General features: G+C 38.4%; 2 long non-coding RNA genes across 14 annotated transcripts; both read left to right on the forward strand.

Moving 5' to 3' along the window:
- Nucleotides 1-1,018: 1,018 nt before the first annotated feature.
- On the forward strand, nucleotides 1,019-2,929 carry LOC108426586. Its single transcript, XR_005129587.1, has 4 exons — nucleotides 1,019-1,046; nucleotides 1,179-1,587; nucleotides 1,915-2,034; nucleotides 2,795-2,929. It is a non-coding gene; the product is annotated as an uncharacterized LOC108426586 (long non-coding RNA).
- A 248-nt stretch (nucleotides 2,930-3,177) lies between these two features.
- LOC108426584 lies at nucleotides 3,178-12,816 on the forward strand. Of its 13 annotated transcripts, none has more exons than XR_005129575.1 (18): nucleotides 3,178-3,233; nucleotides 3,385-3,488; nucleotides 3,816-3,935; nucleotides 4,032-4,184; nucleotides 4,551-4,695; nucleotides 5,022-5,141; nucleotides 5,290-5,390; nucleotides 5,654-6,062; nucleotides 6,390-6,509; nucleotides 6,606-6,758; nucleotides 7,058-7,172; nucleotides 7,292-7,424; nucleotides 7,751-7,870; nucleotides 7,967-8,119; nucleotides 10,786-10,900; nucleotides 11,096-11,155; nucleotides 11,444-11,597; nucleotides 12,014-12,816. It is a non-coding gene; the product is annotated as an uncharacterized LOC108426584 (long non-coding RNA). The 13 variants fall into 13 exon arrangements; XR_005129576.1 differs by having other exon boundaries at nucleotides 3,187-3,488; nucleotides 5,654-5,807; nucleotides 5,959-6,062; XR_005129578.1 differs by having other exon boundaries at nucleotides 3,187-3,488; nucleotides 11,052-11,155.
- The last annotated feature ends 18 nt before the right edge of the window (nucleotides 12,817-12,834 follow it).

A 12,834-nucleotide genomic window follows, 5' to 3' on the forward strand; every position in this document is an offset into this window, starting at 1 on the left:
ATATGAAACTCATTCCAGTGATGTTCACCATTGTTTCACCATCTATTAGGACACTGCAGTCTGTCCAGTGGTGTGGTGAATCTGCTGGATGGACTAGAATGTAAGTACATAATCCACTCAATCAGCTATTTCTTTTCTGACTTCTTTCCACATTAAAATATCTTTATGGATCTGAATGGTACTTTCAGTGGTTCTGATTCCATATTTCTTTCTTAACTCCCGTTTTCTGTTTGTGCGATTACGTGATGGAGCTCCAAGACTGAACCTCACTCACTAAGCTCTTTATTAACATGAGAAGCATCAGATCTGAATCATATTTAGGACCAGGAGAAGGACCAGCTCTTCAATTATCTTGGTAAGTGGTGAAGTAAGATGACACTTTTTCAGAAGTAAAAACATTAAACTGTGGAGGGAGGGGCTACTCCATGACCAGGACCGACAAACAATGAGCTACAAACTCTCCCACCTTACCGATCAGCCCTTCTTCCAACACTTTCTTTCAGTGTTAAAAGTTAAGATGGTATAGGGTTAGATAGCGCAAATTTTGATCGGTGTGAATTAATAAAAAATGTGGTGAAATATGAAATAGTGTAAGACACAGTGCGAGATGAAGAGCTGAGTTTAAGTTATACTTTTTGTGTAGATGACACTACCCGTCATTTCTTCTCGTCTGAGTCTTCAAGGATTCCTGCTCGTCATATGAAACTCATTCCAGTGATATTGACCATCGTTTCACCATCTATTAGGACACTCCAGTCAGTTCAGTAGTGTGGTGACTCTGCTGGAGTGACTGGCATGTAAGTACATTATTCCCTTTTTGAACTATTACTGATCTTACTGCTTTCCATATCAAAATGTTTGTATGATCTTGAACGGCATTTTAAGTGTTACAGATTCCATACTTCTCTTTTTTCCTCTTTCTGTCCATACAATGGTCTGATGGAGCTTCAAGCCTGAACGTCTCACAGGAAACTCATCATTGACACAGGTTCATCTACAAGACCAAGAGAAGGAGCGGCTCGCGTACTGTCATCATAGGTGACAAGGTAAGTAGAACTTTTCTAAAAGTGAAATCAAATTATGATAGCATGTATTAATATAAAATAGTGTGAAATATAATATAGTGTAAGACACAGTGCGAGATGAAGAGCTGAGTTGAAGTTATACTTTTTGTGTAGATGACACTGCCCGTCATTTCTTCTCGTCTGAGTCTGCAGGGATTCCTGCTCGTCATATGAAACTCATTCCGGTGATGTTGACCATCGTTTTGCCATCTATTAGGAAACTCCAGTCAGTCCAGCAGTGTGGTGACTCTGCTGGATTGACTAGAATGTAAGTACATTATTCACTCAATCAGCTATTTCTTATCTGACTTCTTTCCACATTAAAATATCTTTATGGATCTGAATGGTACTTTCAGTGGTTCTGATTCCATATTTCTTTCTTAACTCCCGTTTTCTGTTTGTGCGATTACGTGATGGAGCTCCAAGACTGAACCTCACTCACTAAGCTCTTTATTAACATGAGAAGCATCAGATCTGAATCATATTTAGGACCAGGAGAAGGACCAGCTCTTCAATTTTCTTGGTAAGTGGTGAAGTAAGATGACACTTTTTCAGAAGTAAAAACATTAAACTGTGGAGGGTGGGGCTTCTCCATGACCAGGACCGACAAACAATGAGCTACAAACTCTCAAACGTTACCGATCGGCCCTTCTTCCAACACTTTCTTTCAGTGTTAAAAGTTAAGATGGTATAGGATTAGATGGCGTAAATTTTGATCGGTGTGAATTAATATAAGATATTGTAAAATATAAGATAGTGTAAGACACAGTGCGAGATGAAGAGCTGAGTTGAACTTCTACTTTTTCTGTGTGTGACAGGGTCCATAATCTCTTGTTGTCTGTGTCTGCAGGGCTACTCATGATTTTTAAGTTACGGAACTCATTCCAGTGATATTGACCATCGTTTCACCATCTATTAGGACACTCCAGTCAGTTCAGTAGTGTGGTGACTCTGCTGGACAGACTGGCATGTAAGTACATTATTCACTTTTTGAACTATTACTGATCTTACTGCTTTGCATATCAAAATGTTTGTATGGTCTTGAACGGCATTTTAAGTGTTACAGATTTCATACTTCTCTTTGTTCCTCGTTCTGTCCATACAATGGTCTGATGGAGCTTCAAGCCTGAACGTCTCACAGGAAACTCATCATTGACACAGGTTCATCTACAAGACCAAGAGAAGGAGCGGCTCGCGTAATGTCATCATATGTGACAAGGTAAGTAGAACTTTTCTAAAAGTGAAAACAAACTGAGGGCAGGGCTACTCCACGACCAGAACTCCCAATGAGCTACACCCTGTCCCACCTTAACTGTTCTCCATTCTTGCAATATTTTTAACATAAATCTCAATGATGATATATGATTTCATAGTGCAAATTATGATAGCATGTATCAATATAAAATAGTGTGAAATATAACATAGTGTAAGACACAGTGCGAGATGAAGAGCTGAGTTGAAGTTATACTTTTTGTATAGATGACACTGCCCGTCATTTCTTCTCGTCTGAGTCTGCAGGGATTCCTGCTCGTCATATGAAACTCATTCCAGTGATATTGACCATCGTTTCACCATCTATTAGGACACTCCAGTCAGTTCAGTGGGGGTGTTGACTCTGCTGGAGTGACTGGCATGTAAGTACATTATTCACTTTTTGAACTATTACTGATCTTACTGCTTTCCATATCAAAATGTTTGTATGGTCTTGAACGGCATTTTAAGTGTTACAGATTCCATACTTCTCTTTTTTCCTCTTTCTGTCCATACAATGGTCTGATGGAGCTTCAAGCCTGAACGTCTCACAGGAAACTCGTCATTGACACAGGTTCATCTACAAGACCAAGAGAAGGAGCGGCTCGCGTACTGTCATCATAGGTGACAAGGTAAGTAGAACTTTTCTAAAAGTGAAAACAAACTATGAAAGCATGTATTAATATAAAATAGTGTGAAATATAATATAGTGTAAGACACAGTGCGAGATGAAGAGCTGAGTTGAAGTTATACTTTTTGTGTATATGACACTGCCCGTCATTTCTTCTTGTCTGAGTGTGCAGGGATTCCTGCTCGTCATACGATACTCATTCCGGTGATATTGACTATCGTTTTGCCACCTATTAGGAAACTCCAGTCAGTCCAGTAGTGTGGTGACTCTGCTGGATTGACTAGAATGTAAGTACATTATTCACTCAATCAGCTATTTCTTATCTGACTTCTTTCCACATTAAAATATCTTTATGGATCTGAATGGTACTTTCAGTGGTTCTTATTCCATATTTCTTTCTTAACTCCCGTTTTCTGTTTGTGCGATTACATGATGGAGCTCCAAGACTGAACCTCACTCACTAAGCTCTTTATTAACATGAGAAGCATCAGATCTGAATCATATTTAGGACCAGGAGAAGGACCAGCTCTTCAATTTTCTTGGTAAGTGGTGAAGTAAGATGACACTTTTTCAGAAGTAAAAACATTAAACTGTGGAGGGAGGGGCTACTCCATGACCAGGACCGACAAACAATGAGCTACAAACTCTCCCACGTTACCGATCGGCCCTTCTTCCAACACTTTCTTTCAGTGTTAAAAGTTAAGATGGTATAGGATTAGATGGCGTAAGTTTTGATCGGTGTGAATTAATATAAGATATTGTAAAATATAAGATAGTGTAAGACACAGTGCGAGATGAAGAGCTGAGTTGAACTTCTACTTTTTCTGTGTGTGACAGGGTCCATAATCTCTTGTTGTCTGTGTCTGCAGGGCTACTCATGATTTTTAAGTTACGGAACTCATTCCAGTGATATTGACCATCGTTTCACCATCTATTAGGACACTCCAGTCAGTTCAGTAGTGTGGTGACTCTGCTGGATTGACTGGCATGTAAGTACATTATTCACTTTTTGAACTATTACTGATCTTACTGCTTTCCATCTCAAAATGTTTATTTGGTCTTGAACTGTTTTTTACGTGTTACAGATTCCATACTTCTCTTTTTTCCTCTTTCTGTCCATACAATGGTCTGATGGAGCTTCAAGCCTGAACGTCTCACAGGAAACTCGTCATTGACACAGGTTCATCTACAAGACCAAGAGAAGGAGCGGCTCGCGTACTGTCATCATAGGTGACAAGGTAAGTAGAACTTTTCTAAAAGTGAAAACATTAAACTGAGGGCAGGGCTACTCCACGACCAGGACCAACAATGAGCTACACCCTGTCCCACCTTAACTGTTCTCCCTTCTTGCAATACTTTTAACATGAATCTCAATGATGATATATGATTTCATAGTGCAAATTATGATAGCATGTATTAATATAAAATAGTCTGAAATATAACATAATGTAAGACACAGTGCGAGATGATGAGCTGAGTTGAAGTTATACTTTTCGTGTATATGACACTGCCCGTCATTTCTTCTCGTCTGAGTCTGCAGGGATTCCTGCTCGTCTTATGAAACTCATTCCGGTGATGTTGACCATCGTTTCACCATCTATTAGGACATTCCAGTCAGTCCAGTTTGTGCGATTACGTGATGGAGCTCCAAGACTGAACCACACTCACTAAGCTCTTTATTACCATCAGCCGCATCAGATCTGAATCATATTTAGGACCAGGAGAAGGACCAGCTCTTCAATTTTCTTGGTAAGTGGTGAAGTAAGATGACACTTTTTCAGAAGTAAAAACATTAAACTGTGGAGGGTGGGGCTTCTCCATGACCAGGACCGACAAACAATGAGCTACAAACTCTCCCACGTTACCGATCGGCCCTTCTTCCAACACTTTCTTTCAGTGTTAAAAGTTAAGATGGTATAGGATTAGATGGCGTAAATTTTGATCGGGTGAATTAATATAAAATATTGTAAAATATAAGATAGTGTAAGACACAGTGCGAGATGAAGAGCTGAGTTGAACTTCTACTTTTTCTGTGTGTGACAGGGTCCATAATCTCTTGTTGTCTGTGTCTGCAGGGCTACTCATGATTTTTAAGTTACGGAACTCATTCCAGTGATATTGACCATCGTTTCACCATCTATTAGGACACTCCCGTCAGTCCAGTAGTGTAGTGACTCTGCTGTAGTGACTGGCATGTAAGTACATTATTCACTTTTTGAACTATTACTGATCTTACTGCTTTGCATATCAAATTGTTTGTATGGTCTTGAACGGCATTTTAAGTGTTACAGATTCCATACTTCTCTTTTTTCCTCTTTCTGTCCATACAATGATCTGATGGAGCTTCAAGCTTGAACGTCTCACAGGAAACTCGTCATTGACACAGGTTCATCTACAAGACCAAGAGAAGTAGCGGCTCGCGTACTGTCATCATAGGTGACAAGGTAAGTAGAACTTTTCTAAAAGTGAAAACATTAAACTTGGGGCTGGGCTACTCCACGACCAGGACCGACAATGAGCTGCACCCTGTCCCACCTTAACTGTTCTCCCTTCTTGCAATACTTTTAACATAAATCTCAATGATGATATATGATTTCATAGTGCAAATTATGATAGCATGTATTAATATAAAATAGTGTGAAATATAATATAGTGTAAGACACAGTGCGAGATGATGAGCTGAGTTGAAGTTATACTTTTTGTGTAGATGACACTGCCCGTCATTTCTTCTCGTCTGAGTCTGCAGGGATTCCTGCTCGTCATATGAAACTCATTCCGGTGATGTTGACCATCGTTTTGCCATCTATTAGGAAACTCCAGTCAGTCCAGTAGTGTGGTGACTCTGCTGGATTGACTAGAATGTAAGTACATTATTCACTCAATCAGCTATTTCTTATCTGACTTCTTTCCACATTAAAATATCTTTATGGATCTGAATGGTACTTTCAGTGGTTCTGATTCCATATTTCTTTCTTAACTCCCGTTTTCTGTTTGTGCGATTACGTGATGGAGCTCCAAGACTGAACCTCACTCACTAAGCTCTTTATTAACATGAGAAGCATCAGATCTGAATCATATTTAGGATCAGGAGAAGGACCAGCTCTTCAATTTTCTTGGTAAGTGGTGAAGTAAGATGACACTTTTTCAGAAGTAAAAACATTAAACTGTGGAGGGAGGGGCTACTCCATGACCAGGACCGACAAACAATGAGCTACAAACTCTCCCACGTTACCGATCGGCCCTTCTTCCAACACTTTCTTTCAGTGTTAAAAGTTAAGATGGTATAGGATTAGATGGCGTAAATTTTGATCGGTGTGAATTAATATAAGATATTGTAAAATATAAGATAGTGTTAGACACAGTGCGAGATGAAGAGCTGAGTTGAACTTCTACTTTTTCTGTGTGTGACAGGGTCCATAATCTCTTGTTGTCTGTGTCTGCAGGGCTACTCATGATTTTTAAGTTACGGAACTCATTCCAGTGATATTGACCATCGTTTCACCATCTATTAGGACACTCCAGTCAGTTCAGTAGTGTGGTGACTCTGCTGGACAGACTGGCATGTAAGTACATTATTCACTTTTTGAACTATTACTGATCTTACTGCTTTCCATATCAAAATGTTTGTATGGTCTTGAACGGCATTTTAAGTGTTACAGATTCCATACTTCTCTTTTTTCCTCTTTCTGTCCATACAATGGTCTGATGGAGCTTCAAGCCTGAACGTCTCACAGGAAACTCATCATTGCCACAGGTTCATCTACAAGACCAAAAGAAGGAGCTGCTCGCGTACTGTCATCATAGGTGACAAGGTAAGTAGAACTTTTCTAAAAGTGAAAACAAACTGAGGGCAGGGCTACTCCACGACCAGAACTCCCAATGAGCTACACCCTGTCCCACCTTAACTGTTCTCCCTTCTTGCAATACTTTTAACGTAAATCTCAATGATGATATATGAATTCATAGTGCAAATTATGATAGCATATATTAATATAAAATAGTCTGAAATATAACCTAGTGTAAGACACAGTGCGAGATGATGAGCTGAGTTGAAGTTATACTTTTTGTGTATATGACACTGCCCGTCATTTCTTCTCGTCTGAGTCTGCAGGGATTCCTGCTCGTCATATGAAACTCATTCCGGTGATGTTGACCATCGTTTCACCATCTATTAGGACACTCCAGTCAGTCCAGTAGTGTGCTGAATCTGCTGGATTGACTAGAATGTAAGTACATTATTCACTCGAGCTATTTCTTATCTGATTTCTTTCCACATTAAAATATCTTCATGGATCTGAATGGTACTTTCAGTGGTTCTGATTCCATATTTCTTTCTTAACTCCAGTTTTCTGTTTGTACGATTATGTGATGGAGCTCCAAGACTGAACCTCACTCACTAAGCTCTTTATTACCATCAGCCGCATCAGATCTGAATCGTATTTAGGACCAAGAGGAGGACCAGCTCTTCAATTTTCTTGGTAAGTGATGAAGTAAGATGACACTTTTTCAGAAGTAAAAACATTAAACTGTGGAGGGAGGGGCTACTCCATGACCAGGACTGACAAACAATGAGCTACCAACTCTTCCACGTTACCGATCAGCCCTTCTTCCAACACTTTCTTTCAGTGTTAAAAGTTAAGATGGTATAGGATTAGATAGCCTAAATTTTGATCGGGTGAATTAATATAAAATATTGTAAAATATAAGATAGTGTAAGACACAGTGCGAGATGAAGAGCTGAGTTGAACTTCTACTTTTTCTGTGTGTGACAGGCTCCATAATCTCTTGTTGTCTTTGTCTGCAGGGCTACTCATGATTTTTAAGTTACGGAGCTCTTTCCAGGGATTTTGACCATCATTTCACCATCTATTAGGACACTACAGTCAGTCCAGTAGTGTGGTCAGTCTGCTGGACAGACTGGCATGTAAGTACATTATTCACTTTTTGAACTATTACTGATCTTACTGCTTTCCATATCAAAATGTTTATTTGGTCTTGAACGGCTTTTTACGTGTTACAGATTCCATACTTCTCTTTTTTCCTCTTTCTGTCCATGCAATGGTTTGATGGAGCTTCAAGCCTGAACGTCTCACACGAAACTCGTCATTGACACAGGTTCATCTACAAGACCAAGAGAAGGAGCGGCTCGCGTACTGTCATCATAGGTGACATGGTAAGATAGAACTTTTTTTTTTTTTTTTGATCAGGGTTTATTTATTTTGTTTTCATAATATATCACAGAAAAAAGAAAAACACACTGTATTCCCCATCCCCCAACCCTCACAATACCAGACATACTAACATAATACTTACATACTCAAAAGAACACGTATACATAGAAGGGAGAAAAATAAATAAATAAATAAAAATAAATTAATTAATTAATCAGATAAATAAATAACTAAATACAATTTTTAAAAATTGTAGAAAAGGGAAAGTAAATAAATAAATGAAATTAAAAAATAATAATAGTAATTACAGAGGGTAGATTAAATAAAATAAATGAATAAATGCAATAGATAAATAAATTAGTACATTAATGAAATAATCATTCAAAAAGTTACGTTAACACACTATCTGCTTCGAAATCATCAACAAAAGATAAAAAAGGCTGCCAAATATCAAAAAACTTCCCAGTGGATCCTCTCAAAGTATATCTAATCTTTTCCAATTTAAGATGGTACAAGACCTCTCTGACCCAGTGATTGTAAGTTGGAGGATTAGCGTCTTTCCATTTAAACAGAATTAATCTCCTGGCAAGGAGAGAGCAGAAAGCAAACATATTTATATCCCGCCTGTTAGGAGCGCTATCTATCGGGACTACACCGAACAATGCTATGAATGGTGATGGCTCCACCGCTTTCCCAGAGACCTTTGAAAAAGTCTCGAAAATAGAATTCCAAAAGGTATACAGTTTTGAGCATGACCAAAACATGTGCAGAAGTGAAGCAGGAGCTAGCCCACATCGGTCACATGTAGGGTCTAAACCAGCCTTGATCTTCGAAAGCCTAACTTTAGACCAATGTAGACGGTGTACAATCTTAAACTGAATGACAGCATGCTTTACACAGATAGAGGATGAGAAGATTCCTTGTATTATTTTGCGCCATGTTTCTTCTAATATTGTTCCACCCAGATCCATTTCCCATTTACTTTTAAGAAGCTCTAATGAGGTGTAGTTATGTGAATCAAGTAGTCCATAAATTATACTAATTGCCTGTGTATTAATTGCTTTATGTTTATAGATTGATTCTAACAGAGAGATTGAAGGTGATAATGGAAAGCTGTCCAGATTTGAGGATACAAAGTTCCGAAGCTGTAAATACCTGTAGAAGTGTATTCTAGGAATATTATATCGCTGTGTTAGCTGTTCAAAAGAGGCAAATTTACCATCAATATAAAGGTCAGATAAAGGGACTACACCCCTTTTGGCCCAAAGAGCAAAAGCGTCATCTGACATTGATGGAGGAAACATATGGTTATTTACAATTGGAGCTGCCTGTGACAATCCCCTTAGGGAAAAAGACCTCCTAAACTGATTCCAGATTTTGATTGCACCTATGACAACAGGGTTTGAACAGAAGTTAGTAACAGGTTGTTTCAATGGCAATTCAGAACACAATAATGCGGCTACAGACGTGGACAAGACAGACGACTCCTCCAGGGTCGTCCAAACAGGGGTGCTAACTTCATCCTTCATCCAATACAACAGAGCCCTTATATTCGCTGCCCAGTAATAAAACAGAAAGTTCGGGAGTGCCAGACCCCCTAAATTCCGGGATCTCTGCAGTGTTTTTCTTTTTATCCTGGGTGTTTTATAGTTCCAAATAAAGGACAATATTAATTTATGTAGTTTAATAAAAAACGATTTAGTTAAAAATACCGGAAGAGACTGAAATATATATAGGAATTTTGGTAAAATGCTCATTTTTACTATATTAATACGGCCAATCAAAGAGAGTGGTAGAGGGGCCCACCGCTCAATATCTTGTTTCAACTGGGATAATAGAGGTTGGTAATTAGTAATGTATAGATCATTATAATCATGTGTGATCCAAATACCAAGGTATCTGAACTTTTTAAAGCAATGTTTAAATGGAAAGGAGGCCAAGAAAGCCAAACCTTTCCCAGTTCCAACAGGCATCAACTCACTTTTCTGAAAATTTATTTTATATCCAGAGATCTTTCCAAATTCTGTAAGTAGGACCATCAACTTTGGTATGCTTGAGTGAGGATCCGAAATGTATAGTAGCATATCGTCAGCGTAAAGCGAGACCTTCTGTTCCAACCCAGCACGCACAACTCCCCTAATGCCTTCATTTTGCCTTATAGCTATTGCGAGTGGTTCCATTGCAAGCGTAAAAATTAATGGGGACAAGGGGCACCCCTGTCTCGTACCGCGATGAAGTTCAAAATACGAGGACAAATTATTATTAGTGCGCACTGCGGCCAATGGAAGCTTATACAAAGTCTTTATCCATGATATGAATTTAGGGCCCAACCCAAACCGTCCCAGCACATCAAAGAGGTAGTTCCACAAGATAGAACTTTTCTAAAAGTGAAAACATTAAACTTAGGGCAGGGCTACTCCACGACCAGGACCGACAATGAGCTACACCCTGTCCCACCTTAACTGTTCTCCCTTCTTGCAATACTTTTAACATAAATCTCAATGATGATATATGATTTCATAGTGCAAATTATGATAGCATGTATTAATATAAAATAGTCTGAAATATAACATAGTGTAAGACACAGTGCGAGATGATGAGCTGAGCTGAAGTTATACTTTTTGTGTAGATGACACTGCCCGTCATTTCTTCTTGTCTGAGTGTGCAGGGATTCCTGCTCGTCATATGAAACTCATTCCGGTGATGTTGACCATCGTTTTGCCATCTATTAGGAAACTCCAGTCAGTCCAGTAGTGTGGTGACTCTGCTGGATTGACTAGAATGTAAGTACATTATTCACTCAATCAGCTATTTCTTATCTGACTTCTTTCCACATTAAAATATCTTTATGGATCTGAATGGTACTTTCAGTGGTTCTGATTCCATATTTCTTTCTTAACTCCCGTTTTCTGTTTGTGCGATTACGTGATGGAGCTCCAAGACTGAACCTCACTCACTAAGCTCTTTATTACCATCAGCCGCATCAGATCTGAATCGTATTTAGGACCAGGAGAAGGACCAGCTCTTCAATTTTCTTGGTAAGTGGTGAAGTAAGATGACACTTTTTCAGAAGTAAAAACATTAAACTGTGGAGGGAGGGGCTACTCCATGACCAGGACTGACAAACAATGAGCTACAAACTCTCCCACCTTACCGATCAGCCCTTCTTCCAACACTTTCTTTCAGTGTTAAAAGTTAAGATGGTATAGGATTAGATAGCGCAAATTTTGATCGGTGTGAATTAATATAAAATGTGGTGAAATATGAAATAGTGTAAGACACAGTGCGAGATGAAGAGCTGAGTTGAAGTTATACTTTTTGTGTAGATGACACTACCCGTCATTTCTTCTCGTCTGAGTCTGCAGGGATTCCTGCTCGTCATATGAAACTCATTCCGGTGATGTTGACCATCGTTTTGCCATCTATTAGGACACTCCAGTCAGTTCATTAGTGTGCTGAATCTGCTGGATTGACTAGAATGTAAGTACATTATTCACTCAATCAGCTATTTCTTATCTGACTTCTTTCCGCATAAAAATAAAATGGAGCTCCAAGACTGAACCTCACTCACTAAGCTCTTTATTACCATACCTAAGCTACAAACTCTCCCACCTTACCGATCAGCCCTTCTTCCAACACTTTCTTTCAGTGTTAAAAGTTAAGATGGTATAGGGTTAGATAGCGCAAATTTTGATCGGTGTGAATTAATATAAAATATGGTGAAATATGAAATAGTGTAAAGCACCTCTCTGCGACCCTGAGGGAGAAGCGGTTTAGAAAATGTGTGTGTGGGTGTGTGTGTGTGTGTGTGTGTGTTCAATATGTGAAATGTTTTTTCTCATCATTACCTATTAAATTTTTTTTTGTGTGTATTTACCTCTTCATGTTTTACACAGAGGCACAGAGAGCAACCCAGAATCCCTGGAAAGTGCTTCATCCTTCAATCACGCCAGCTTACAAAACAAATGTTCTTGTTTTCTCTTATCTTAAGAATGCTCTTTAAATGTTAACAAAATATTTGTTTCATAGATTTGGTCTCGGTTTGCACTAATTCTTTTGTGGCTGTGTTACTTCTGTTTTATGTCTTTTTGCATATGAGTAAATATGCCATATTTTATGTAATGCAGGAGTGATAAATTCAACTTCTAATTTTTTTTAACCAATCACGCCTTATCAGTGACAGTAGCATTGAACTGAACTTTTATGAGAAAAATAGTTCTAAACACATTCAGACTGACGTGGTTTTAGACTGAATAGGTCAAATAAAAAAATTAATAATAATGAACCTTGAAAGTCATTGTTGTGTTTTTGTGGTGTGTGCACTGATGGTCACTTTGAGAAACTCCTGGACATTTCTGGAAGTTTCTTCAGGAATCTTGTATGACTCGGTTAGACAGGTAACTGAGAATTTAAAATAACTTCCTGCTATATAAATATTCATGATATGCTGACTGTTCTTCATGTACACTGGAATGTCAAAAAAGAGCATTAACTTCCTCTTTTTGGTGAATTTTACTTTGAAGCAGCCCATCCCAGTTTTTGTTTTGTTCTGTTTTGTTTTCTTTGTTAGTTTTCACCAAAATCTGTTGCACATAACCATATAAAATGATGCTATTATGATGATTCTACTCTACTACTCTACAATGTCATATTGTGCCAATGATTATATGAAGCTACAAATAAAAATTTAAAAATTCAATTCGTCTTTGCCTATATG

This window comes from Pygocentrus nattereri, chromosome 24 (genome assembly GCF_015220715.1).
Source record: "Pygocentrus nattereri isolate fPygNat1 chromosome 24, fPygNat1.pri, whole genome shotgun sequence".
NCBI lineage: Eukaryota > Metazoa > Chordata > Actinopteri > Characiformes > Serrasalmidae > Pygocentrus > Pygocentrus nattereri.